Raw genomic sequence first — 27,906 nt, forward strand, 5'->3', positions numbered from 1 at the left:
TTATTGTTCATCATTTCAAACAGGAAAACCCAGAGCATCCCAATTATCACTGGGTCAACTATTCCTGAAAAGAATAAGAGCAAAAATGAAATGGTCTGAGATCCTCTGCCAAATTTGGCTTAGGTGAGCAAGTGGTCTTCTTTGCAAACACACATGTCCCTGAGCAACATATCACTGCAAAACATGCCAAGAGCCTCCTGAGACAACTAACAAGTGGGGAGGCTGGGAAGGGAGCAGTTGAGTCTCCAGGACTAGGTGAAACAGGAAAATTTAGGAGTGAGGATCACAAAAAGCCCCACCTGCAGAAGATATCATCTCCATTGTAGCAGGTGGCCAACAGGAGATTCCAATACATCCAGCTTCCCTCCCAAGAGAGACCATCCAGGGATCCTCCATGTTGTGTGGTATCTCAAACAACTGTTATTACCTTCATAGCTGGGGTGTTTCTTTTCTTTCTTTTTTTAAGATTTTTTATTTTTTTATTTTTAGACAGAAGGGAAGAGAGAGGGAGAGAAACATCAATGCATGGTTGGCTTTCACACATCCCCTACTGCGGATCTGGCCAGCTACCCAGGCATGTGTCCTGACAGGGAATCAAAGCGGCAACCCTATGGTTCACAGGCTAGCACTCAATCCACTCAGCCACACCAGCCAGGGAAAGTTTATGTTTATGTTCATGTCAAGAAATAAATCCTCCAACTATTTTATTCTTGAAGGTTTTTTTAGTTTGTTTTTAAAGTAGCAACACCTTATCACAGAGGTAACCTCCTGAGAAGGTGAGAATCTTTCCTTCACCAATGGACAGAATATCCTCCACTGCCCTGGCCACAGGTGCCATGTGCTGCCTCAAGCCAGGTCTGTGAGTCCACGGGATCATATGTGCCATAAGAGTGAGAGCAAAGCCACCACCTGAACATCTCCACGCAGTAAAGACAGCCCCATTCAGGAGGTTACTTCATTTGTTGACAATAAGGCACCAACCCTGATCTGCATATTCACAAATGGGCAAAGACCAAACAATCTCCAAAGTCTTCTGAGGAGCAGCGTGAAGGCCACTGCTGGGCCACCTTCAAAGACACAACACAGTCTTGATCAATAAACAGCCAGATAGCCAGATCCAGCACATAACCTCGTACCTCCAGTGGGTGCTCCCCACATACTTTCCAGAATACTTTTCTTTGAAAGGGAGAAAGAAAAACATCTGTCTGCTGTTCAAGCACCCAGAGAGAGAGAACAGCATTCTGGGGCAACCCACTATATAAAAATGAAGACCTGAGCCAACAGCCAAGATAAGACTAACTACTGCGGTCAGTTAATAACAACAGACAGGAAGGCAATCTCTCTGAAGAAAGATAAACGGAGTACCTCCAATTCTCACCTCTAACTCCCAATCATTCCCTCTCCAGCTGCACCACTCTAGCTGGAAAAGACCTGGAGCCTCAGGAAGCTTCTGCCTTGATCTCAAAGGGACCCATCCTCCAGGATGGCAACAGGAGACTGGGAATGAGTGACTGAGGTCTATTAAAGCTGATAGTTTCCAGAATACTAAAGGATCTCCCTAGATCCAAATCCAAAGAGGCTAGGTTTTCCTGGACTGGCAGCTGAGCAATGGGTGGTGGGAGAGGACTGTGGTCCACGCTGTAGCCATGTCTGTGTCCACAAGATGTTGTAGCCCTGCAAACTTATGCCTTCAGTCCAGACCGAGCCGGACCTAGCCAAAGAGGACCTAGGGTCCTCTTTGGGGTCCTGCAGAGGGCAGTGACTGGCAATCTCTGTGTGTCCTGGGTCTCCCAGAGAAATAGGAAAGTTCAAGGGATGGCTGCTGACATGCAAAGAAAGAGAAGCAGCAAATGCCGTGATGACACACTGGCTCCTTCTGATGGGCAGAGTGTGGAGAGAGCCAAAAGCCCCACACCAGGACTGGCCCAGAGAGTGGAGCCAGGTGCCAAGCAAGATGGTGCTATGTTTGCCCATGCCTATTCCTACAAGGAACTGACTGAAGTGGAGGATGGGGCGGCTCCTGGGGAGAGGCCCAAGGAGGGTGCTTGGGGTCCACCTGCAGACAGGTGCCAGATCAACCATAACTTCAGTGAGCTAAGCACCCAGCTGATGGTCATGGCCCAAGACCTCCAGAAGGAGATGCTGCTAGGAAGCTGAGGACTAAGCAGAGCCCCCAGGGGCAGCCGCACACCAACCACAGAGACCCCCAGAGAGGGCACAGGCAAGGGGAATATAGAAGCTGCTGAGGTCTGGCAATTGCACCAGAAGCACGTCTTAGTGCTGAGCAAGGTCAAGCAACCTGTATACTCCAGTTATGGGCCAGAGGAGGCACTTTCCAGCACCATGGGTGTCATGGTGGTCCTAATGTCCTTCTTGCAGGCTGATGCAAAACACCATTTATTCCATTCATGCAGAAGGCTACAAGGTATTATTTGTATGCCCACTGGTGCTGGTGATCCATACACAGCAGTCCAGCATGAACTGAAGCAGAATCTGCTCTGTATTTACCAGATCCTGAGCCTTCTTACAGGCATGCAGCTGAACCACATCCTTCAGCAGAAGCAGAACTACAACAGAAGCAGAACTATGACCTGTGGTGCCATTCTCAGGCTCAGAGCACATTATAGACAACCTGCTGAAGCTCACGGTGCAAGACCCTAGCTTCCTGACAGGGGTGGCATGGTGCCTGTCCCTGGTGGCAGCTGGGTATGACACTGTGCCAGCCTGCAGCAGGTATCCGCACAAAGCCTGGCTTTCTCCACCCTGCTGGCGCACACAACCAGCCAGTGGCACTTGCATACCACAAAGACCAACTCCTGCACCCCATCGACCTGCACCTGCTCTTCAACCTCGTAAGTTCCTCTTCATCATTCCATGAAGGGGAGGCCTGGGTGCTGTGCCTGCCCAAGGTCAACACAGCCAGCGTCTTCCACACATACCAATCTTATCTGGAGCCTGACATTGATCTCTGCCTACTTCTCGTTTCCAAAAACAATGACTTCTTTGCCATCTCTTCCTCTACTTTCAGGAGCACGTATGGAAGCACGGAGCCCACGTGGTGCTGCAGGAGACACCGTACGCACATTACTATAGTGTTGTCCAAGTGGGCATCCCTGACCATCGCCATTTCTTTTCTATGTCAAAGAGCTCAGGATTCTTCACTAGCCCTGGGATTGAGGCCCCATATACCAGTAATGAGGAGCAGGAAGAGTGGCTACTGGGCCTCTACCAGTACCTGCACAGCCATGTCCATAATGCCTCACCATCCACTACACAGGTCCCAACAAGAACCTCCTGGTTTGCCCTGGCTGGTGTAGCTCAGTGGATGCCTCACCATCCACTACACAGGTCCCAACAAGAACCTCCTGGTTTGCCCTGGCTGGTGTAACTCAGTGGATTGAGCGCAGGCCTGTGAACCACACGACCGTGGTTAGATTCCCAGTCAGCGCACATGCCTGGGTTGCAGGCCAGTTCCCAGCACGGGACTCATGAGAGGCAACCATACATTGATACTTCTCTCCTTCCCTTCCCCTCTAAAGATAAATAAATAAAATCTTAAAAAAAAAAAAAAGAACCTCCTGGTCTGAATGACAGTAACTTTGACCTCTACATGTGCTATAGCCCCTTGGAGACCAATGCCAACCTTAAGTTAATGTGCTGGGTCCACAAGGAAGAAGACCACCTCTTGCCCTGGCTGGTGTGGCTCAGTGGGCTGAGCACCAGCTTGTGAACCAAAGGGTCACTCACAGGTTTGATTCCCAGTCAGGCCTAGGTTGCGGGCCAGGTCCCCAGTAAAGGAACGCACAAGAGGCAACCACACATTGATGTTTCTCTCCCCGTCTCTAAAAATAAATTTAAAATCTTCTAAAATTTCTGCCTCTGCATCTTGATGCCCCTCACATATTAATGTGTGGTCACAGCCCTCCTGAGTCCACTGGGCCATGGAAGCAATGGGATCTTCCAGGCAGTGCTGGCCTCCCTTGCCCAGGGAGCAGACAGGGACTGTGGGTTACTGCATGCATTAAAGTGCTTTGGGAGGAAAAAAGCAAAGCAAAGCAAAACAAAACAAGTCTGGAGTGGCTAGTGAGCACCCAGACAGATGGCAGGGTCAGAATGTCATATATCCACAAACCTTCCCCAGATACCCTCAAGACAAGTTTTAAACAGGAGGGTAAACCTGTGAGAATTCTAGAAATCCAGTCTGACACTGGGCCTTCAAATAAGAACCTATAACCATCTGACCAACCAAGCTTCCCTAAGAGGCAGAATTCAGTTTCTTTTACCATTAGGGACCAGGTCAAAGGGTCAACACCATCTGGCAACTTGTCAGTTGTGGCAGGAGCTGTCCAACAACCCCACCACAGCACTGATGGCCTTGACTGAAGCCACACAGTTGGCCCAAAGGGTCCTAAGACCTCACCACAAGGTCCAGGCCAACAAGCTGGTTCTCAGCCCCAGACGCTTCATCTCTGCTGCAAACTCTGATGATGAAGCACTGCAGCAATGACAAAAAGCACCTAATACGCTGGGAAGTGTAAAGGAAGAAACTGTAACAAATGGCAAAAGCCATCACTAAATTGTGGATTACACCACACACACCAATTAAGAACTGAGAAACAATGTCAAGAGACCTCATACCTTCCTGACAATGTACCTGACAGACAATAAAAGTAAGATCAGAAGGTTCAAGAAAGAGGTGTTCCTCGGGGAGGGTGTTCACAGAACTCTCAACTGTGCGACCACTCCCAGCCCTACAGAGTAAACCGAGGCCCAGATGGAGGTGAAGGTGGTGTACCCCTGGCTTCTTTCAGCTGTCAGAGTTTGCCAGTACCCTGCATGGATATTTCCCATCATGTAATCCTCACAGAAGGGCCATCTGCAGGGAGAGGGGATGGCAGACAGACACAAGGCTCTGCCCGCTGGGAGGAGCTTTGCTCGAAGTGTCCAAACAGGCAACATCTAGGGAGCACACAGGAAAGAAATTGCACTGGGGGTCTGATATCTGGAGAACCCCACTCTAAGAGGAGCAAGGTAGCAAAGACCAAACTGCTCCACAGGAGGTTTAAAAGAAAGAAGGGTCTGCCTCCCAAGATGCAATAGCAAGAAGTCGAGTCTTGAAACTTGCCTGCTGCTTCTCTCTCAAGTCAGGAGTTTTCCCTGCCATTAAGAGGTTTCAGTACTAAAAACTCTGAAATGTTTTAAGGTACTATGCCAAGGACACTTGAATCTCCGCCTTAAAATAAGAAGATCTGAAGAAATCTGCAAGGGCCATGGAGGCTTGGGCTATGCCCTCAGTGGGACTTCGCCTGCATTTGAGACCAACCCCAAAGTTGGGGCCCCCACAAAAGGCAGGACTCTGCCACACAAAGTCCACATCCAACATGAACTGAAATGTCTTTCTTTCACACACCAGAGTGACTGCACAGGTCACACTCCTTTCCAGCAGTCAGGGCCAGTGCTCACACGTACAAACACACATGCACACATGCACAGAACCAGCACAAACTTTGTGCTAGAAGCTTTGTACTTCCAGGCAAAGGTACACTTCTAAGCTGTCAGTTATTGAGTACGCAGACTGCACATCCCAGAGAAACACTGTCCTAAGTGAGGTCAGGTTCCCAAGCGACCCACAAAGTCTACCCCATTCCAGTATCTCTGAGAACAGTCCTACCAAGACAACCCAATCCCAAGCAAGAAAGATAACCCCTGAGAAGTCACCCAGAGTCCCACGCCACCAGTCCTTCCTGCAGGGAGGCTGTAAGATAGGCAGGGGCAAGGCCATGAGGGAGACGAAGTGGGGCAGTTCACTGACCTAAGCCTTTACTGGGCCAGCCTTGCTGGTGACCCTCATGCCTCCTCTAAGGCCCACCCCTCTGCTCTGCTCTGCCTTCAGCAGACTCACACAGACCCAGATCCTTCCTAACCAGCCAGTGCCAAGATCCAGCAAGAGACCCAGTCTGTGCCAGTCTGTGACACTGCTGCCAGGGCAGGGGCTCTTCTCTCCCCACAGTCCAGGCTCCTCCTGCATGTTTCATCAGGTTTCAGTGGGGCAGGAAGGGGAATGCCTGACTCTTCATTGAGAAAGCTACCATTGGACACACAATTCAAAATGCTACAGAAAAAAGCACATTGAGAACAACATTGAGGACTTTGAAAGAATCATCATTTAACAAGCTAAAAAGAAAATTGGTTACTAACTTCTGGTCAAGATGGCAGCATAGGTAAACACAGCTCACCTCCTCACATAACCACATCAAAATTGTAACTAAAACACAGAACCACCATCACTCAGAACTGACAGAAATCAAACTGCATGGAAGTCGGACAACTACAGAATTAATGAAACCACATCCATCCGGATTGGTAGGAGGGGCGGAGACACAGAACAGGCTAATCCCTCACCCACATGTGGTGGATAAATTTTTGGGAGGGATATCTCAGGAGTGAGGAGTCCCAACCCCCTACCAGGCCCCTCACCCCAGGGTTCTAAGGCCAAGAAGATTAAGTCCCCAAAACTTCTGGCTGCAGAAACCAGTGGGGTATGATATGAGTCAATGGAAGAAACTTCTGGAGCCTCAAGCAGTTAGGCTTAAAGGACCCACACATAAACTTACTCAGACTCACTCCCTCTGAGCTCCACCTCCAGGGTAGCAGTTAGAAAGGCACTAGTAGCATATAGGCAGGAATTAAAGTGTCTAGCATCAAGGTGGAAACTGTAGGACAGCTTTTTCCCAGAGAGAAAGAGAGGCAGAAGCCATTGTCCCTTTTGTGAACCCTCCTCCCACAGAGCCACAGAGCCAGCAGGCAGGTGCCATATCTGAGATTCCATCAAGCTGGCTAACACTGTTTGCCACACCCTGAAAATCCCCTCAGACTCCCTCCCACCCAACTTACTGGCCCACCCCAGTGACTTTTCCAGGTGAATGGCAGGTCTTGGCTTCATGCTTCATAACTTCCCTCTCTTTTTTTTAAAGATTTTATTATTCTTTTGTTAGAGAGAGGAAGGGAGGGAGAAAGAGAGGGAGAGGAACATCAATATATGGTTGCCTCTCCCACTCCCCCAACAGGGGACTTGGCTTGCAACCCAGGCCTTGGCATGTGCCCCGACTAGGAATCAAACCTGCAACCTTTTGGGGTTTGCAGCTTGGTACTCACTCAATCCACAGAGCCACACCAACCAGGGCACAACTTTCTAAACCCTATCAAACAAGCAACAGCTGATCTCAGTAAGCCTCCAGCCCCCTTTACCTCTTACTAAGTGGCCACAGACACAGTACTAGCAGCAGTCATCCTAGATTCACCGCTTAGCTTTACCTGGGAACCTCCATGACCAACACAAGTAGCAGCCATTTCAGATTGCTTTACAGATCAGGCAGGGTGGCCCCAAGGAGAACACAGGTAGGTGCAGACCTTGGTCTGCACCACCTGGGAAAACCTCAGAGCCTGCACATCCAGTGGACAGCTACAGACCATGCTGGGGCATCACCACCCTGCCTCTCCACAGCGGATCCTCCACACAGGGCAGAGGGTAAGTGGTCACAGCCAATCCTTGCAGCTGATGAGCCTGGATAAATCCCTCCCACTGACCTGCCACCAGTAATCAATGCTAAACTATAAGAGGAAGGTAAATTCAGCCCACATAAAGGACATACTTCAAGTACTCAGCTTGGATGATACAGGAGGCTGTGCCACTGGATACTATAGGATACCTATTACATTAGGCCACAATACCAACAGACGGTGTCATAGCAGTTCTTCCTGATACATAAAAACAAAGACATGGAGGCTGCCAAAATGAGGACACAAAGAAACAGCCCAAATAAAATTAAAAAAAAAAAAAAACAGATCAAAACTCCGGAAAAAGAACTAAACAAAATGGAGATAAGCAAGCTATCAGATGCAAAGTTCAAAACAACGGTTATAAGAATGCTCAAGTAGCCCTGGCTGGTGTAGATTGAGTGTGGGCCTGCGAACCACGCGATCATGGTTTGATTCCGTCAGGGTACAAGCCTGGGTTGCAGGCCAGTTCCCAGCAGGAGACTCACGAGAGGCAACCATTGCCTAATATTTCTCTCCTTCTCTCCTTCCCTTCCCCTCTAAAAATAAATAAACAAATAAATATTTTTTAAAAAAAGAATGCTCAAGTAACTTAGTGAGAACTTCAACAGCATCAAAAAGATCCAGTCAGAAATGAAGGACTCATTAATTGAAATAAAGAACAATTCAGAGAGGGTCCGCAAGCAGCCATGGCAGCGCATCTTAAGAAGCGAGTGTACGAGGAATTCCCTAAGGTAGTTCAGTTTTCCTGAACTTTTAGAATGAGTCAAGATTAAGGAAAGCTGACTTCCAGCCAAGATGGAGGCGTGGGTGGAAACACTGTGCCTCCTTGCACAACTAAATTTAAAAACAACAAAGTTTTAGTAACAAAAACACAGCCAAAACACAGAAAATTGAACTGTACAGAAGTCTGACAACAGGGTCCTGGCTGGTGTAGCTCAGTGGATTGAGCGCGGGCCTGCGAACCAGAGGATCGCGGTTCAATTCCCAGTCAGGGCACATGCCTGGGTTGCAGGCTGGTTCCCTGCAGGCCAACTTCCCGCAGGGGACGCACGAAAGGCAACTACATACATTGATGTTTCTCTCCCTCCCCTCTAAAGATAAATAAATAAATAAAATCTTTTAAAAAAAAAAGAAGTCCGACAACAATGAACCATTCAGCCAGACGGATAAACCAAGCGAAGGAGCGAACAGTGAGACAGACTGCTTAGGCTAGGGCCCCAGCGACAGGAATTAGAGCCTGAAAGCACCAATTGGAAACACTTTTGGGGTCAAGGTGCCGGAAGAGGCTCCCAGGCTCACAGAGAGTTCATTGGAGAGACCCACAGGGTCCTGGAGGGTACGCAAGCCCAAATACCCGAGAAGCTTCATCAGAAGGGCCCAATTTGCTTGTGGGAAGCCAGAGGAGACAGAAATCTGAGAGAGAGTGGAACAAAGCGCCATTTTTTCCCTCTCTGACCCCGCCCCAGTGACTGGGTCGCCCCGCCCTGGTGAACACCTAAGGCTCCTACCCTCATACATAACAGGTACCAACAGACCAAAACATGGCTCAAGAACAGCTCAAAGCTCCAGAGCCTAGAATTCTAAGTGACCAAGAAATAGCCAACCTTTCAGATGCACAGTTCAAAACACTGGTGATCAGGATGCTCACAGAATTGGTTGATTTTAGTCACAAATTAGAGGAACATATGAAGGCTAAACTAATTGAAATGAAAGAAAATGCACAGGAAACCAATAGTGTTGGGAAGGAAACTGGGACTCAAATCAAGGGAGTGGATCATAAGAAAGAAAAAAATGACCAAACAGAAAAGTATGAAGAAACAATAATTCAAAAAATTGAGGAGAGGCTTAGGAACCTCCAGGACATCTTGAAACGTCCCAACATCCGAATTATAGGGGTACCAGAAGGGGAAGAGGAACAGCCACGAGTGCAAAACTTATTTGAACAAATAATAAAAATAAAGGAGAACTTCCCTAGTCTGGCAAAGGAAATAGACTTCCAGGAAATCCAGGAAGCTCAGAGAGTTTCAAAGAAGTTGGACCCAAGAAGGAACACACCAAGGCACATCATAATTACATTACCCAAGATTAAAATGAAGGAGAGAATACTAGAAGCAGCAAGAGATAAGGGGACAGTCACATACAAAGGAGTGCCCATCAGACTGTCAGCTAATTTCTCAAAAGAGACCTTACAGGCAAGAAGGGGCTGGAAAGAAGTATTCCAAGTCATGAAATCCAAAGACCTACAGCCAAGATGGCTCTATCCAGCAAAGCTTTCATTTAGAATGGAAGGGCAGATAAAGTGCTTCTCAGATAAGATCAAATTCAAGGAGTTCATCATCACCAAGTCCTTATTATATGAAATGTTACAGGGACTTATCTAAGAAAAAGAAGATTAAAAAACATGAACAGTGAAAGGATAGCAAACTCACAGTTATTAACCACACCTAAAACAAAAGCAAACTAAGAGGACAGCAAGATGGGGATGGAAACATAAAAATGGAGATCACATGGAGGGTTAGCAAAAGGGGAGTGGGAGGAGGAGAAGGGGGCAGAAGGTACAGAGAATAAGTAGCATAGACGGTAGGTAGAAAATAGACAGGGGGAGGACAAGAATACTATGGGAAATACAGAATCTAAAGAACTTGTGACACATGGACATAAACTAAAGGGGGGAATGATGGGGGAGGGGTGTGCAGGGTAGAGGGGAATGAAGGAGGGAATAGGACAACTGCAATGGCATAATTAATAAAATATTTTAAAAATTTTTAAAAATAAAATAAAATAATTTTAAAGACTTAAAAAAAACAATTCACAGGGAAACAGTAGTATGAATGAAGCTGATAATCAAATCAGCGACTTAAAACATAAAGAAGAAAAAAACAAGCAAACAGAACAAGATGAAAAAAGAATTAAAAAAAACAATAGTGTAAGCAACCTTTGTGACTTCAAGCATTCCAACATTCTCATCATAAGGGTGTCATAAGAAGAAGAAAAAAAAAGAAAGTGAAAACATCGTTGAAAAAATAATGAAAGAAAACTTCCCTAATCTGGTGAAGGAAATAAACATGCAAGTCCAGGAAGCAGAGAGTCCCAATTATGATGGATGCAAAGAGGCCCACTCCAAGACATAGTACAGTTAAAATTTGTATGCCAAATTTAAAGATAAACAGAGAATGTTAAAAGCACCAAGAGAAAAGCAATTAGTTACCTACAGGGAAGTTCCCATAAGACTCTCAGCTGGTTTCTCAAAAGACCCTTTCCAAACTAGAAGGGACTGACAAGAAATATTCAAAGTCATAAAAAGCGGGAACCTACAGACAAGATTGCTCTACCCAACAAAGATATCATTTAGATTCAAAGGACAGATAAAAAGCTTCCCAGAGAAGAAAAAATCCAAAGGAGCCCTGGCTGGTGTAGCTCAGAGGATTGAGAGCGGGCCTGCGAACCAGGAGATGGCGGTTTGATTCCCAGTAGGGGGCGTGCCTGGGTTTCTGGGCCAGTTCCCAGTGGGGGACACGTGGGAGGCAACCATACATTGATATTTCTCTCCTTCCCTTCCCCTCTAAAGATAAATAAATAAAATCTTGCCAAAAAAAAATCCAAAGGAGCTCATCATCACCAAATCATTATTATATGAAATGTTAAAGGGACTTTTTAAGAAAAAGATGATCAAAAGTATAAATAATAAAATGGCAATAAATACATATCAACAATTAAAACTAAAAACAAACTAAGCACACTTGGTTGGTGTGGCTCAGTGGACTGAGTGTCAGCCTATGAACCAAAGGGTCATCAGTTTGATTCCCAGTCAGGGCACACACCTAGGTTGTGGGCCATGTCCCAAGTAGGGGGTGCACAAGAGACAACCACACATTGATGTTTCTCTCCCTCTCCTTCCCCCTCTACCTAAAAATAAATAAATGAAAAAATTTTTTAAACTAAGCAAACAAGAACAGAGACAGAACCATGAATATGGAGAATGTTTCAATGGTTGCCAGATGGACAGGGGAGGGGGAGAGATAGGTGAATTGGTGAAGGGATCAAAAAGTAAATACAAATAGGTAGTTACAGAACAGCCATGGGAATGTAAAGTACCACACAGGAAATGATGTAGCCCACAAATTTATACCAATGACCCATGGACAGGAAAAATGGTGTGACGATTGCCTGAGAAGGGTTGCCAGGTGGTGACCTGCCAAGGGGAAAAATGGGGACAACTATACTAGCATAATCAATGAAATATAATTATTTTAAAAAGAAAAAAATTGGTTACTAACGAAGAAAAAAAAGCACAACAGTGGTTAACAATGATTGAATTCTTTAGTTGGTGGCATGTGTCACACCAGCACTTTACACGCATGATTTCATTTAATCCCCATAACCACGGAACAAGGTACTGACGTTACCCACACTTGCCATGGGGACTGCCCTCGTCACTTACACTTCACATGGAGACTGCCAATGTTACCTGCACTTCACACAGGGACTGCCACTGTCACTTAGACTTCAGACAGGGGACTGACTGCCACTGCCACCCACATTTCACACAAGTGACTGCCCTTGTCATTCACACAGTGCAGGTACTGCCATTGTCACCTACACTTCACACAGGGACTGCCACCGTCACCCTTACTTCACATGAGGGACTACCATTATCACCCACACTTCACTTAGGGACTGCCTGCCCGCCCACACTTTACATAGGGGACTGCCATTGATACCCACACTTGACAGGTAAGAAAAATGGGGCTGAGTGGTAAAGGTGATTGGATAGGGTCACAGGGTTATAAGAAGTCAAATGGGGATTCAGACCCAGGTCTGCCATCTCCCAGGCCCAGGGTCAAATCTGAACCACTGCAAATCAAGAACAGTCTGACTTTGAGACCATCCTTGGGCTGGATCCTTCTCAGGGCTCTGGGAGACTCCTTAGAGCAAAGATCAGCACACCCTCGATTCCTCTTCTCAGAGCACATTAACTTAACCCTTTACTGAATTGCTGGGAAACCTCCTAGAGGGCTGAGCCCCAATGTGCATGCTAGCATCCAGTGGACTTCCTTCTGTTCAAACAACAGAAGCCTCACCCATGAAAGGCAATGAACAAGGCAGACACAAACCAGTGGGAAAGGAACTGGTTCCACTGGTCAGTAACAAAGCAAGGAGGGTTCAAGGACAGCAGAAGACACAAGGCCCAGAGGACAGCCCAGGCCCTGCAGAGAGGGATTCCCAGGTACGAGTAGCCAGGGCCCACACCAGCCCTCCCAGCTCTGCATATGGGGCACCAGACTGCTACCTTCACATAATTCACCTGATTACGCACCACCGACCTCAAACCCGTAATTAATCAGGACCCTGACAGTGTTGTGGTCATCACCAGCCAGGTGCTATGCTCTGATCCAAGTCATTTCTTCCAAGTGCCAAATCCCCAAAGTTCCTTCCCTTCCTGCAACCACAACCCTTCACCAATCTCAAAACTAGTATCATCACTTGGCAGAACACCACCTGTCTTCTCCCCTGAACTCTGCCAAAAAAGCCAAGATTTGAAAAACACTTGAGCAATGCATGAAACAAGGAAAATTTCTACACCAGGAAGCAGCAGCTGTTGGAATAATTCATGTGGATATTTCAGAGAAGCATCTTAATCACTCAGTCCTTCTGGAAAACTGTCCAAAATCTCAAGCTGAAAAATCCTTAGAATCTAGAAAATGTGGGTTACCAACCAGTTCCCAGGGCACTGCAATCACACTGAGTCTCTTTCTGGTCCCTCTAATTGCTACAAAGTTCTTTCTCAGACTACATTAAGGGCTGTGTCCCTCTAATTTCCATCCATCCATCACTACTTCACTCCCGGGAATAGAGCAAAACAAATTTTTCCTACATATAAGAGATAGTCCCTTGGATATTTTAGTCCCTCACCTATCAGTTATTTCACTGGCACCTAAAACAAAGTACTATTAGTTTGGTGAGGAGGAGATGCAAGGACAAATCAAGTTCTGTACCTGGCCCCAGAGGTCACAGCTATGAAGGATAGGATCACAGACATGCCTTGAGGATCCTGACTACCACACATGGCCTCCACGCCTCAAACCACTGTACCCTCCCAGCCTAGAGAAGCAGAGGGGCCATGTAGAATCACAGGCTGGGTTGTCTCACCAACATCTATCTTCTTCCAGGAAGTATTAGTAGACACAACCTAAAACCACCCTCTATAGAACCTAGCTCACATTGCCTTTGTTTAAATTCAGCACCCCTAAAATCAGACCCATAATCTGGGGGACCTGTGTCACCTTCCAATCCTCCCTCAGTGGCCACCTCTCAGCTATGTTCCTGCTCACCCTTTCTCTCTCTCAGGGCACCCTACCCTGTCTCTCCATGTGACTATGGATCCCTGGGGACAGGAACAGGCCATTTCAGGCACCACTGTACCCCAGGAGCACAGCACAGCCCACACAGCAAAGCTACCCCAGTTGTTGAATGGACAGATGTGACCTGTTCTCATCCCCTGGTAACCAGTTTAGTCCCCATCCAATATACCTACACACTGTCTCCAGCACCTGTGCCTGCTTTTTATTCCTCACCAAGCAAATTCAAGACTGTATCAGTTCATGCCTGCCTTTTATCAATGTCATTTTTTCCTGTCTGGCTTTCCTGCCCAATTCAAGTTGACATTCTTCCCCCCAGAAACCTCTGAGAGGTCTCCATGCTTTTAGGAGAGAAAAATAAAACAGCCTTCCCTTTAATGCAGGGGTGTCAAATTCATTTTCACCAGGGCCACATCAGCCACGTGGCTGCCTTCAAAGGGCTGAATATAATTTTAGGACTGTATAAATGTAACTACTCTTGAACAGTTATGTGAGAGCTTGGCGCTGCCGCTGGATAGAAATAAGGATGCCAGGCTGGATAAAACAAGGTAGAGGGCTGGATTCATCTCAAGGGCCTGTTTGCCACCTGTGATTTAAGGTCATCAACAATAACCAGAACAACATGCATTTTTCAACCTTCTTTCCCACTACAACTTACCATAAACCCTGGCATCTGGAAGGGTGATCTTCCAACTTCACCCCTTCCTGACACTCCAGTGCAGTGGACACTCCTTGTGAATGGTCTAATGGACACTCCTTGTGAAGGGTCTAATCCAGTGTCAAGCACCTTTCTCCACAACAATGATAAATCTCGAGACCAAGAAAACCATATCTCTTCTCAGAAAGGGGAGAATGGGTTGAGATGATGGAGGAGACTGGGGACAGATACAAATCAGATGCCCATTATTCTCACATCATGGCATGTAACAAAAAGGGAATTTGCACAACACAAAGCTACTCACAGCTTCAGGTACTGCCCAGGGGCTAGGGCCACCTGGCTGCAAGAACATCTTTGCACTTCTCCCATCAGCTAAGAAACTCTGCTTAGAGAATCCCACAACCAACAACACATTTCCTGCTCTGGTCATTTCACCATGTAGTGATGAGAAACCCACACAACATTTCACTCCATGGGGTACTGACCAGAGTAGCTTATACCCTGAAATGTCAATGGGTTAAGTTTTTTTTTAATAACTTTAAAAAAAAAAAGCCCTGGCCAGCATGGGTGTTGGCTGGGCACTGTCTTGCGGATGGACTGGAAGGTCACAGGTTTGATTCCCAGTCAGGGCACATGCTTATTAGGGTGCTGGTTCAGTCCCTGGTTGGGGCATATACAAAAGGCAACCAATCAATGCTTCTCTCACATTGATGTCCCTCTCTCTCTCTTTCTTCCTCCCTTCCCCTAAACCCTCTCTCCTTTCCCCTCTAAAAAGCAATGAAAAAATATCCTCTGGTGAGGATTAAAACACACACACACACACACACAAACAGTGGCTCATAGACTGAGAAAGCTGGTTAAACAAATCAAAGTTACCTCGTTTTCTAAGAAATTTGTTTCCTTTTTTCTTCTGTAATAAACCATGGTAGTAACAAAGTAAAGAAGCTCCCACCATCTCAAACTTCACAGGTGAGTGCATGTCTCTGAGCTGCTCACCCAATGCTGAGCTCCTACCCCAGGTGATGACCTGTCCACTTCCGTTGCCTTTTGTGGCAGGGTCACCTGATATTATCTCTGGAAAGTAAGAGGAACCCCTTCCACACTCCCAAAGGAAGTAAAGCAAGTGCTCCAGCAACAGGAAAGGCTTCCTGTTCTATCCTGAGCTGAGATCCTGACTCACTAATGGGCCTCCAGGAAACCCTCACCATCTCCTGCCCCCAGTCTTCTCTCCTCCAAACAAAACATGTTGAACCCTTCTAACCAGTCCTGTGATATGGTATAAAGACCTCTCCATCAGCCAGAACAGACTCTCCTAGATATAAGTAATATAACAGTAAATAACCTCCCAGAATGCTTTTTAGCAGACAGGCTGCACTGTTCTGGAATCAACCAGTATCCTTTGCAGAGTGTCAAAGCCCCTCTCTTGCCATGGACTAGCACAGCTGACCATGAGAACCTGACGTTAAGCCAGTTCCACCTTATTTACATGTGTTGCTTTTAAGAATTTAGAAATGGTCACCCTCATGTCTAAAGGATGTCTACTCAAATAAGTACCATCACTTTTCTTAGTAGACAGGAAAAGCAGTTTTATGCACTTAAAATTAAAAGCCACCCCAACTCAATTCCAAAACTGGAAACATAGCTACATCTTTCAAAAATAAAAAACAAAACAAAAAACTGCCTTGAAATTCCAAAAGCATCCTTGAAGTCTTCCTCCCTGTGTCCTGCCCTATCCTCTCACCACAATGATCTTGGCTCAGAAAGGAAACCTGCCAATGGACCTACATAAAGCGAAGAGGAACCTAAACAACAACAAAAAAAACCTATCCAAACCATGAAGAAATAAAGATGACAGACCTGACCAGGGTAGCTCTAGGAGGGAATGGAGAGCCACCTATGTTCCCTCCCTTCTATAAGTCAGCAGGGGAAAGGTCACTCTTCTAGAACCTCAGTTTCTAGTGTATATCTAGGGCTTCCCCCACTCATCTTGAATGAAATCTGTGTGCCACATGATGGGGACACAGCAAAACTGCACACAGAAGCAGACTAGTCCCAGGTAAATTATAAAGTTGTTTCCTGCCCAAGGACCCAAATAGTTACATTTCTAATGCCCTGCTCAACACATATAAATTAACAATATGGCTGCAATTACATCTCATTCCAGACTCAACACATTAATATCTTTACCCAAGAAAACTTCAAAAGCAGACCAGGCAACTCCTACCACTGACACCTGACGCTCCCCACCTCCTCCCCTGACTTCAGCATTAAGAACATCACTTGGAACCTGACCAGTGTTGGCTCAGTTGGTTGGGTGTCATCCCTCAGAGCACATGCCTGGGTTGTGGGTTCAGTCCGCAGTCCAGGTGAGTATGTTTATCTCTTTCTCCCTCTCTTCCTGTCTCACTAAAAATAAATAAATAAAATAGAGAGAGAGAAAGAGAGATAGAGAGAAAGAGAGAACTGTCACTTTGGTTGAAAAAAGACAAGTAATTAAACAAAAGTATTAAGGAAAATACTAATCAAACCCTCAAACTCTCCCAGGATTCCAGTGGGTATAGGAGAATCCCACTTAGGGGAGGATCTGACTATAGAATCCTCTGAAAGAGCCAGTGCCATTAAGAGGGTGGGCATTAACTCTTTAAACGCACAGGGGAAAAAAATTAGGCCACAGAACATGAAGTTCAGTTGTCCCATCAATGATACATAAGTCCTGAGAATAGCACAGATCTGGGGTGACTCAACCAATACCCTCAACTCAAGAATTCAGTTTGCATCCTGGCTGGTGTGGCTCAGTGGACTGAGTGCAGGCCTGCAAAGCAAATGGCTACTGGTTCAGTTCCCAGTCAGGGCACATGCCTGGGTTGCAGGCTAGGTTCCCAGTAGGGGGTTTGAAAGAGACAAACACACACTGATGTTTTTCTCCCTCTCTTTTTCCTTCCCTTCTCTGTCTGAAAACAAGTAAAATCTTTTTAAAAAATTCAGTTTGCCGTATCCTACCTTTCCCAAACCACTGAGCAATTGGTGAAAATGTGTTTCCTCTGAGGATATGTATGAAGGTTGCAGAGGGAAAGTTCTCAAAACTGACTGGCAGAGTTAGCCTGCCTAAAACACACAAGAAAACCAAACAATCTGTTCTCACTGCCACAAAAATTCAGCAACTGGAAACTCAAGTTACCTGGCCTGAAACCTGCTCACCTCTGAGGTCATGGTGAGCAGCTGCCTACAAGGTAAGAATGTGTTGAGTTTAACAGCCATTAACTCAAGGGCTAATTGCATAGAACAATTGGAACTGAAGGAAATGTTAGGCTGGAGTATATGCAAATTCACGACCACAGAGTTTTTTGCATTACTTCTGGATAATCTCACAGAATTTTTTAGGTGAGATCTCCTTACAATGAGCTCCAGTAACTCCAGACTATTAGCTATGGTAGGATTTTGTTATAAAGAAAATCTAGCTCCTCAAATCTGTTTCATTGTGCATACCTGAGCTGTGATACCACAGGGGGATCATCAAGTAGCTGTTACCCAGGAGGAGAAAAATTTGTCTCAGAGGTGAATGGAGGAGCAGGGCCTGGGATACCTGTGACTACTTATCCTCACAACATCCTATGAGGTGAAAGATACAGCCCCCACCCGAAGTCAGGGGGCCAGGTGCACGGCCCAAGGCTGAAGAGTGGTAAACTGTAGGCAATGATAAATCTGCTCATTCTCCAACCCAGCTAGAGAGCTAGAAGCCTGGAAGCAGGACGGGATTCAGGTCAGGCTCTCCCATTTCCCACTACATGTACCACTGGGCAACCCAATTGCCATTCCTGACCAGAATCCACTCAGGGATAAAGCCAGGGATATATGGACTTCTCTTAGTTCTCAAAGCCAGGACCCCATGACAGATATGTCTGGCAAACATCTTTCCCTCTCACAAATGGAGGGGCTAACCCAAAAGTCAGAATGGAATTTGGCAAGCCCAGGGCCCAGAAAGGGGCTCCCTCCTTTCCCCTGGTGAAGCCCCCAAAATCCAGCCATTCTACTCTATTTCTAGGGAGATGCTGAGGCTAGTGGGAAAAACACGCAAAGTCTGAAATCAGAAAGGCCGAGAGAAATCCCAGCTGTAAAATAACTAACAGCAAGGTGACCCTGACAATGTCACCCTCTCTAATGGGCTTCACCTTCTTCCAGCTAGACGGTGAGGACCGGCTATGGCTCCAAGGGGCACACATTAGAGAGTGACAGTCTGGACTACCAGCATGAAGGTGCTCCACACAAGAAAAGCAGAGCAGCCATTAATGCTTTTGTTCTCTGCCTCATCTGTTCTAGTCATAATGGTAAAGCTCACTGAACTCCAATTTATTGAGCAGGTACACACATTAGGTGATGTGCTAAACCACCTGCATTCATTAGCTCCCTAACACCTAACTCAACCATTCAAGATAGACAGTGCTACCCTTATTAGAAATGGGAAACAGAAAGCAAGGTTCAGAAAGGTCACATCACTAGGAAGCGGCTAAGTGAAGCTCACACCCAACCTCTCTGAGGCAAGACCAGGGCTGGCCCAGGACACTGTTGCAGGGACCTGCTGCCTAAGAACAGGCCCATGGCCTCACCTGGCAAACAGCAGGCAGCACGGTACACAAGCAGCCTCCCTGGTATTAGGAGCTGGTTGTCCACTATAAGCAGTACTTTTACTTACTTATTTGCAGTAATTTCAGTAAAGCATACTCAAAGGCATCATTCCATTTAGGCTAAATTAAGTTTGATGGTTCAAACCATAAGATCTGACCAGCAAGGCAGAACAAGTGGTATGGTGTCTGACAATAGAGCTGCAGAAGACCAGCTGAGGGATCCCTCAATTTCAAACAAGTGGAGACTTTCCAATCCCATGCTGCCTCCCCTTCCCGGCCCCCAGCTGCAGTTGTACCAAGTTGCCTCAAAGTCCTACAGCCTCAAACCTTCCCCTACAAACACCTGCCTGGGTGTCCCCTTTGGAGTACTGGCCACCCTCTGCCACTACCTCCTAACTCAGATGCTAGCCTTCCTACATGGATATAGTCTTTACTCCTTTTATATAAAGAGCCCAAGAACTAGGTATCAGGAGAACAGGAAAGCAAGGTCTATGACAAACTCAAATGAGAAACAGCGGTACCTTTGTGAAGCTGGGGGAAAAGTGGGTGCAGGTCACTGAGAAGCTGCAAGGACTCCTTTACCACACTTTGGAGAATTCCCAGTCACTTCCTAAGGCTATCTGCAGGAACTCTATTAAATTTCTTTGTCTTCTAAAAGACCTAACCTACATTTTCATCACACAAAAAGAGGTCACAAATACAGTCTAGGAAGCAAGGAGAGGAGAGCAAGAAACCCATGGTCTGACATTCCTCTTGACTAAAAAGTCCTAGATCACGTTTGCCAGAATCCACGTGTGTGCAGGGTCTGTCCCCAGCTGGTACTTGTTTCTAAGAAAACTAGTCTCACTACTTTCACCACACTGCCATCACTTCAAGTCCCCAGTTTTTTAATCTCTACCTTAACATGCTGCCTTCCTAATTCAAGTCAGAGACGGGAACTTTGCACAGTTAGCACATAAAATAAGTTTCATTATACCTCAAAGAATAGCAATCAAAGAATACCAGATGGTGTAACTCACCTCCTAAACAGTTCAGATAACTCAAGAGCATCCATTCTAACAATCAACTTAGCAGGCTGCACGAATCTGTAAGCCCCAAACTGTAACACTGCCAACTTATTCTTCTGGTTCTGCTGCACCTCCCAGCCCAACAACTGTTACAAGGAAATCCCAGGGATGCTCTATTACCCAGGACAACTGCTCATACTGCTCAGGAAGATCTCACCTGTTTCATAATCTTCCTAGTTTTCTACAATGAGCATACATTAACTGAATTATCAGGGAGAAATTTGTCTAGGAAAAATAGCCTTGGCTATTTCAACTGATGGTAGAGAAACACCCCAAGTCCAAGAAGGTATTTCTCCGGAAAAATACTTGAGCTGCCCACTCTTAAGAGATTAGCACATTTGACAGTCCTTAACTGAATTCGGTGGTAAAGGTATTTTATTTTTGTCTCTGTTGGGAATTAATACATTCAAGACTCTGCATATCATTCTTTATTTTCCCTCAAGAAAATGCCAATATTTCATAATGGCCTCACTACCTTCCCACTCATTTCCTTCAGGGGCATCCTGCAGTTGTCTGTTATCTAAAGTCCAATGAGGTCTTATCTGTGAGACTCATTGTACCACCTCAGTTGCGCAGTCCCTTAACCTCTTCCATTGGATCTCACTGCTGTCAGGTAAATCCCAGAGCCCCTCTGCCCCAGGGCTGCCCACCTCATCTCCCTCACACATCTGTCTGTCTCTCTTCTCCAACCCACTGAGATTCAGTCAGTCCCTCTGCAAGAAATGCTCTCCCTTTTTCTCTTTACCTACTTAGCTCCTACTTGTCCTCTGATCCCAACTGAAGGAAGAACTCTTCGAGTCTTGCAAACCAAGTAATGGCATCCTCTCCTTGGCCCTTGTAAATTTCCCCACGTTCATGAGATTAATTATGATTTCTCTCCCATTAATCTCACCGTAAACTCCAATGAGCAGGGGTTCTTAGCACAGTGCTGGAGCACAGTACACACTCCAGTATTTACTGAACAAATCAATCCAGAAATCACTACTTGCAATGTCAGAAATTCACAAAATGATTCAAGGCAAATGAGAGGAGCTACTGAAGAGCTGAGAATTGGAGCCTTTAAAATGTGTTTGATTACCCCAAAAAGTTCCTTATTTTTAAAACTCATAAAATAGAGGTACTAAAAAGTCAAAAAAAAACCACTATTAACCCTAATCAAGAGATTTTATTATTGACATTTTGGTACAAATCCTTCCAGAATTTTTTCTACCAAGAGTAGTAGTATTTCTTTCCTCACTATCAAAATATAAGATTGTAGAATCTGCTAAGTGATACTGCATTAATAGAGATGACTTGACATTTTAAAAAATGATGTCATCACAGTGGAAATAACAATGCATTCAAATCAGTAATACAGAAGCCATCTATTCTCTACACCACAACCAAGATGAGACAGTCCTCTGTAAAAATCAGCATCAGAATCTTAGGGGATGGATAAGAGATGAAAGATGAAGAGTGGAGGAGTAAGTGATAGGAGAGTCTAGCAATTCACTCCAAATTCTCATTCTAAACTGCTTCCTTTAGGAAAGGGCCAACTCTCCTGGGGAAATGAATGCAGAGAGAGGACTCAAGTTTGGCTCCTTAAAGGCCAGCTGGTAACTGAAGACAAAGCATAGCTAAAACAGTGTCACCAAATCATCTCACACCTCCAAGAGGAAGTGCACTGGAGCCTGGACAAGTAAATGACCTTGTGTTTAGGAGCTCCCAGGAAATGCTCATACACCGGGTTTGCAAACAAAACATTCCTGGACTCTGGTGCCCTACACAGCAAGTTCAAGCCAGTTCTGCCTTTCGGCTACTCAGGCAAGCCTCAGTTTCCTCACCAGTGAAGTGGAGTACTATACTTCCCCCCTCCCCATGAGATTTTTACAGGTACTGAAGATGTCTGTGCACTGAACTTGGCATACAGTAGGTACTCAAATCTGGGTACTAGTGTAATTTATTAGCCCTCCTCTACAGCTTGCTCTCAGGTCTAACAAGCTACTGGTTTTACCTTAAGGACCACCCACAATAATACTGATCAGGTGCCAGTAAACATTATCTCACATAATCTAACTTAAAAGAAAACTTATAACCACTACCAGGAAAAAAATAAGACTGAGGCGAATGCACAGAAGTCTGTCTGTCCATCAGGTTCTCTGTGCTGCCACAACCAGAAGGTGTCACTGTAGGAAACAGACACACAGAACTAGAGACTTAACAAGCACGGTGAACTCCGAGAAAACTTTAAAAAGTAAAGGGTGAGGAAGACAGAAAATTAAAGGCTTAAGTGACTCACCCGGACTTTGATCTAAAGAATCCAAAGCTCTTAAGATAAGGATGAACTACACACCTAAAGACTTTTGATCGGATACTCAAAATTTCAGAGCAGAGCAAAAACGTGCCCCCAATGGTTGTCATTCAGTTACTTAAGGAAGGGTCCCATTCATTCCTGGGTGCCTGTGTAGGCACACACTAAGTGTCAGTCACCCTCTAAGCTGGAGCCCTGCCCATTAAGCCCTTCCTTGTTGAAATGATCAATTCCGATTCTTGGCAATAATCCCTTTAAAAGGCCAGCTACTACTGTAGTCAAGTGATGCCGACCTATTCCAAGTGGGGAAAAAAGAGCTCGAGAGAGCCACCGCCTAAATGGGGGAGGGGGCAAATTTAAAGAGAAGGGCCCCGTAAAGGGCTGGAACAGAGAGGGGGGAAGGATCCTGCAGCTCCCGGGGGTCAGGCAGGAAGGGCGCGAGCAAGGGGAGGGACAGCCCTGCAGGCGTGGGCGCGCGGGGACTCTTATTCTGACAAGGGATCCGCCGCCGTCCTCGCCGCCGCCACGGGGGCCAGCGCCACAGCCCGTCTCAGCTTGCCCTGGACCCCCGCGGCCCGCCCGGACCCCCCCCCTCGGGCCCACGTGCCTCCCTCCTGCCGCCTCCACCAACCCCACCAGTCCCCGCCACTTGAAAGCGGTACCTCGCGACCCGGCCTCTCCCCGGTCCCAGAGGAAACGCAAGAGGTGTAGGGGCGACACCGCAACTTGCCCGGACCCCCGCCCGGACCCCCGCCCGGCCCCCACGTGCCCGAGCAGCGACTGAGCGCGGAACTTTCCAGGGCAGCGCAAGAAAGAAGCTCCCGAAATTACAAGGAGTAGAACTCGCTCACCCTCACTTTTTCACGCTCAGGAGGGAAGTCCCTCACGACCTCCAGACCCTGTCCAGTTCATATCACCCCTGCCACTTTAGTCTCTACCAGGGGGCCCGGGGCCCCGGCTCCGCACATACACCCCGCCCCCCCCCGCCAAGTTTGGTCCGGAACTTACCGGGCCGCCACGGGCCGGCCGGGCCCTAGGGCAGCGCACGGGTTCGCGGGGCCGTGGGACCAGGGTCACCCGCGGGGCCGGGCGGCCGAGGAACCGGGGGCGCCGGGCCACGCGCTCTTCTTCCGCCTGTGGGGCCGCCCGGGCCCGCGGCGCTCGCTCCGCCGGTCCTCCCGCCCGCCCGCGCCGCCGGCCAGATAATGCGCCCCTCGGCCGCACACATGGAGCCCGGCGCCGGCGTCACCGCCCGGGACATGCGCACCAGGTCAGCGCGCCCGGCCCGCGGCCCCCAAAACACCGGGGAGCTCTTAAAGGAGACGCCGCCCGCCCGCGCCCGGATGGGCGGGGCTAAGCACTGAGGCGGGGCCTATGGTTGAAAGGCGTGGTCAGGCGGGGCCCTACCGGCCCCGCCCCGGAAGCACCGACCTCCAGACCCTGCTCCCTACGCCCAGCTCTGCGCGTCGGTTTCCCACGTGGCCCCGGGCGGGCTCTCAGCGTAGGACCCCGGGGTCGCGGCCAGCTCACCCGTAGCAAAGCCAGCCGGCCGGCCGCACCCAAGGCTGACTCACGACGCGCTCACTGCTGACCTCACTCCAGCTGCGCTGAACCACCAGGACTAACTCAGCTGCTTCTGAAAACCAAGATCTGAGTGTCTCCGTCGTCACACAGAAGCTCCCCTCCCGGCTATCCACTAAACCATCACTTCTCCAGTTCAGTGAAGAGAGTTTACAAAGCTCCAGACCCACCCAATTCCAGACACTCAGGGATGACTGCGCTCCCTCTCCAGTTACTTCCCAGTGTACTCCAGTGCCTCTGGGAGAAGGTAATCGCACCCTTCCCCCACCCTCGGCCACGCAACTTCGAAAGCAAACCTGCACCCTTTACTCTCTAATGACATGAAGGAAACACGAAACACAGTCTAACCTGAGAGAGCATGGACTTTGGGGATGTTAAACTACATAAAGCAACATAATTTCAATAGGGAAAATAAAATATTACAAGAAGTCTCTCAATATCAAGATCAGGTTCTGAAGAATCGCAAAAAAACTCATATTCTTTTTCCACGTTAAATAATTTATGATGTGACACAGACTCCTGAATAGTGACTTAGTTTTTTACAATACATCCTAGTACATATTAATACAATTGAAACAAGTTTCACGGGACATACCTTTACCACTTGCAATGTACTCTGATATTCTCTATTTCATTTTAAAAAGAGAAACCAGTATAATTCTGACCCATGATTGCTCTTGACGCCAAACTTGAAAAACATTTAATGTAGAACAAGTTTTACAAATAAAATTGTTTTTCTGCTATATGCTCCCAGCCACAAAGTTAAAAAAAAAGCCCATCTTAATTCTGTGTTCATTTCTATTTGGCAACATTTTGTCATTGATTACACCACCCCAGCTCCAAAATCTTCCAACTGCTTAATGCAACATCTGACACAACCTCCCCTGGGTTAAGAGAAGCATTCCTCAAACTAAAAAAATGATACAAAATACAAAATGTTGACCCCAAACATTCCTTGACCCAGTTTTGTCAGCAACTTGCTTTGCTACAAAGCAATTCAAATGTTCAAATTCAAAAAACAAACAAAAACAGTGTTATTCCTAAACAGGTGACATGATACAGAAATGCAGGAAGCTTCCTGATCGCATTTGCAAGAATAGGTTAAAGCGAATATCCAGAGTTTCACTGTAACTCAGCAGCTGTGTATTTTAAGAACTGCTTTACTCTACGACAATTAATCAAATGATGTATATTAAAGCAATACAAGCAAAATATTACCTCACTGCTCCTCACCCTGGTCTCGATTAACGCCAACTTAATTAACTCCAAACAGACCAAAGTGTGGTCAGGTGGGAGACCCAAGACTTGAGATAGAGATTCTACAGTCTGAGCTGGCAAGCTCTGTATGAGTCACCAAGGCAACAACCATCCTGTTTTAAAGAAGGAGGCCTCAGCTGCAACATATTAATGACACACCCCTGTGGACTGAGGTGTGCACTGGTGACAGGTGGGCTGCTCCAGAGGGCAATGCCAACTTCTCTAGCTGGGAAAGCAGGAGTGGGGATAGAATGAAATTGTTACAAGGTTTATTTTTGTGATAGGAAGAGAGAGCCAGGTGTATAAATGGAAAGTGACAGTAAATCCAGACCTGTTTGGGGTCCCTGATACTCAAGCCAGTGAATACTGAGGCTGCTTGAACTAAAAGCTGCCTCGGTGCCTACCACTGGACTAAACAGCAAATAGTTCAGCTGGATAATTATGAAATATGATGCAATCACCTGCAGATGCCACTCTAAGGCAAAAGACAACTGTAGCTAGAACCATATTTTTCTCTAAGTTTTCCCTCTGTCCTAAGAACAAGGCATTCAATTAATACTTATAGATATCAGGTAATATATAATACTTTAAAAATACTTATTAGTTAAAATTGCCTTCCAAATTCACTTTAAATTTCATATCCTTCATAGACCAGATCCTTGCTAATAACAGCTAAGCCTCCTTCCACCCTAACCACTACAAAAATATTTTAACTATCATTTTAATGTACTATTAGATAAAGTTCTAAACACCATCTGAACCTGTTTCTGCACAAAACAGGGACTAAAGAAAAGAAATTTAGGCCAAAATCCAAGTTCATGTCCTCTTTTATAGCAGAAATTGGTCAGAGGCTTCACAATAGAGTGAAACTGACAGAAAAGGAGTAGCATCACCTACTGAATGTTTAAGGTACTGTCTTTTTTTTGTTTTAATCAGGAAATTTTTTTAAAGTTTCTGGTGGACAAAATTTAAGATGCCTTTTGTGATAAACACTGATACACACGAACTGTCTAAGAGACCAGTCTTTCCAAGGGTTTAGCATGATGAGAAACCTGCATGCACCAACTCCAGAAATTCACAGGCTGGTGATGAAGAAAGACACAGAACAACGTCAATGCAGAAAAGGCATTCATAGGAAAAGACTGAGGAAGGGGTTGCTCCCCTGCCTGGGTAAGGGTCTAGGAAATCTTTGTGGATGTGACATTTGATCCAGTTTTAACAGATGAGCATCCTAACAGATGAGCATCCGAGGCATCCAGAATAGCAGAGGAAAAGGCCAGAGCTGGCTACACCTGGAGTATGGGGGCTTTGGGGCAGAAAGGGCTGAAAAAGAGGTAAGATTCATTATACTATAAACTTTCTAGATGCCATCATTCTCTCCCAAAACTACTACTAAGTAAGTAGAATGAACTATTACTTACTTAAGTTCACAAGCTAAACAGACCTACTTATTTTCTGAGAAGCTCTCTAAAAAATAAACAGTGTAGCCCTGGCGGGTGTAGCTCAGTGGATTGAGCACGGGCCTGCAAACCACATGTTTTCGGTTCCACTCCCAGTTAGGGCACATGCCTGGGTTGCGGGCCAGGTCCCAGCAGGGGACTCACGAGAGGCAACTATACATTAATATTTCTCTCCTTCTCCCCTTCCTTTCCTCTCTAAAGATAAATAAAATCTTTTTTAAAAAATAAATAAATAAACAGTGTATCCCTGGCTGGTGTAGCTCAGTGGATTGAGCTTGGGCCTGCAAACCACACGATCACGGTTCAATTCCCAGTCAGGGCACATGCCTGGGTTGCAGGCCAGGTCCCCGGTCAGGGACATATGAGAGGCAACCACACATGGATGTTTCTCTCCCTCTCTTCCTCCTTCCTGTCCCCCCTCTCTAAAAATAAATAAATAAAATATTTTTTTTTTAAAAAGAGTCAACTAATGAATGCATAGGTAGGTGGAACAATGAATCGATGCCAATCTCTCTCTCTCTCTAAATAAAATCACTAAACAATCAATAAAATCAATAAATAAAAAATAAAGTATCTAGCCCTGGCTGGTGTAGCTCAGTGGATTGAGCGCAGGCCTGCAAACCAAACCGCGGTTCGATTCTCAGTCAGGGCACATGCCTGGGTTGCAGGCCAGTTCCCAGTGGGAGACACAAGACAGGCAACCATACACTGATATTTCTCTCCCTCTCTCCTTCCCTTCCCCTCTAAAGATAGATAAAATCTTTTAAAAGTAAAAAATAAATAAAATATCTAAAATCAATAAATGAAATAAACAGTGTATATATTCAAAAGTGTACCAAGCTTTTTTTAAAGTACCCTTATGAACAAGAACACTAACCACTTCCCATATTTAGCATTTTTTGTACTCTAAAGTCTGAAACTCTTTTCATTGAGTTTAAGGACAAGATAGCCACAATCTCCAAGAAAGAATTGTTTTGAAATTTCTTACTTCAACCAAAATTCATGATCACATGGTGAAATTACAGAGCACTTGGTTGGGAAAGAAAAGGAAA

The 27,906-nt window shown here is 46.2% G+C and overlaps 1 protein-coding gene and 1 pseudogene across 3 annotated transcripts in view; one reads left to right on the forward strand and one right to left on the reverse strand.

Annotated features, from left to right (window-relative positions):
- GATAD2A (GATA zinc finger domain containing 2A) overlaps window positions 1-27,906 on the reverse strand; it is a 113,391-nt gene that overhangs the window by 73,754 nt on the left and 11,731 nt on the right. Inside the window, exon 1 of one of the 3 annotated variants that reach the window (XM_037029010.1) lies at window positions 23,565-23,885. The exons of 1 other annotated variant lie outside the window; for it this stretch is intronic. The gene's annotated coding sequence lies outside the window, so the exon portion shown is untranslated. Of the gene's footprint in view, window positions 1-23,564; window positions 23,886-27,906 lie in introns of those variants that run through there. One more of the 3 variants, XM_037029007.1, reaches the window with a different exon arrangement.
- LOC118975040 (vacuolar fusion protein MON1 homolog A-like) lies at window positions 1,412-4,507 on the forward strand (annotated as a pseudogene).

This window comes from Sturnira hondurensis, unplaced genomic scaffold (assembly GCF_014824575.4).
Source record: "Sturnira hondurensis isolate 20B ecotype Veracruz unplaced genomic scaffold, ASM1482457v3 Scaffold0020119, whole genome shotgun sequence".
Classification (NCBI taxonomy): Eukaryota; Metazoa; Chordata; class Mammalia; order Chiroptera; family Phyllostomidae; genus Sturnira; species Sturnira hondurensis.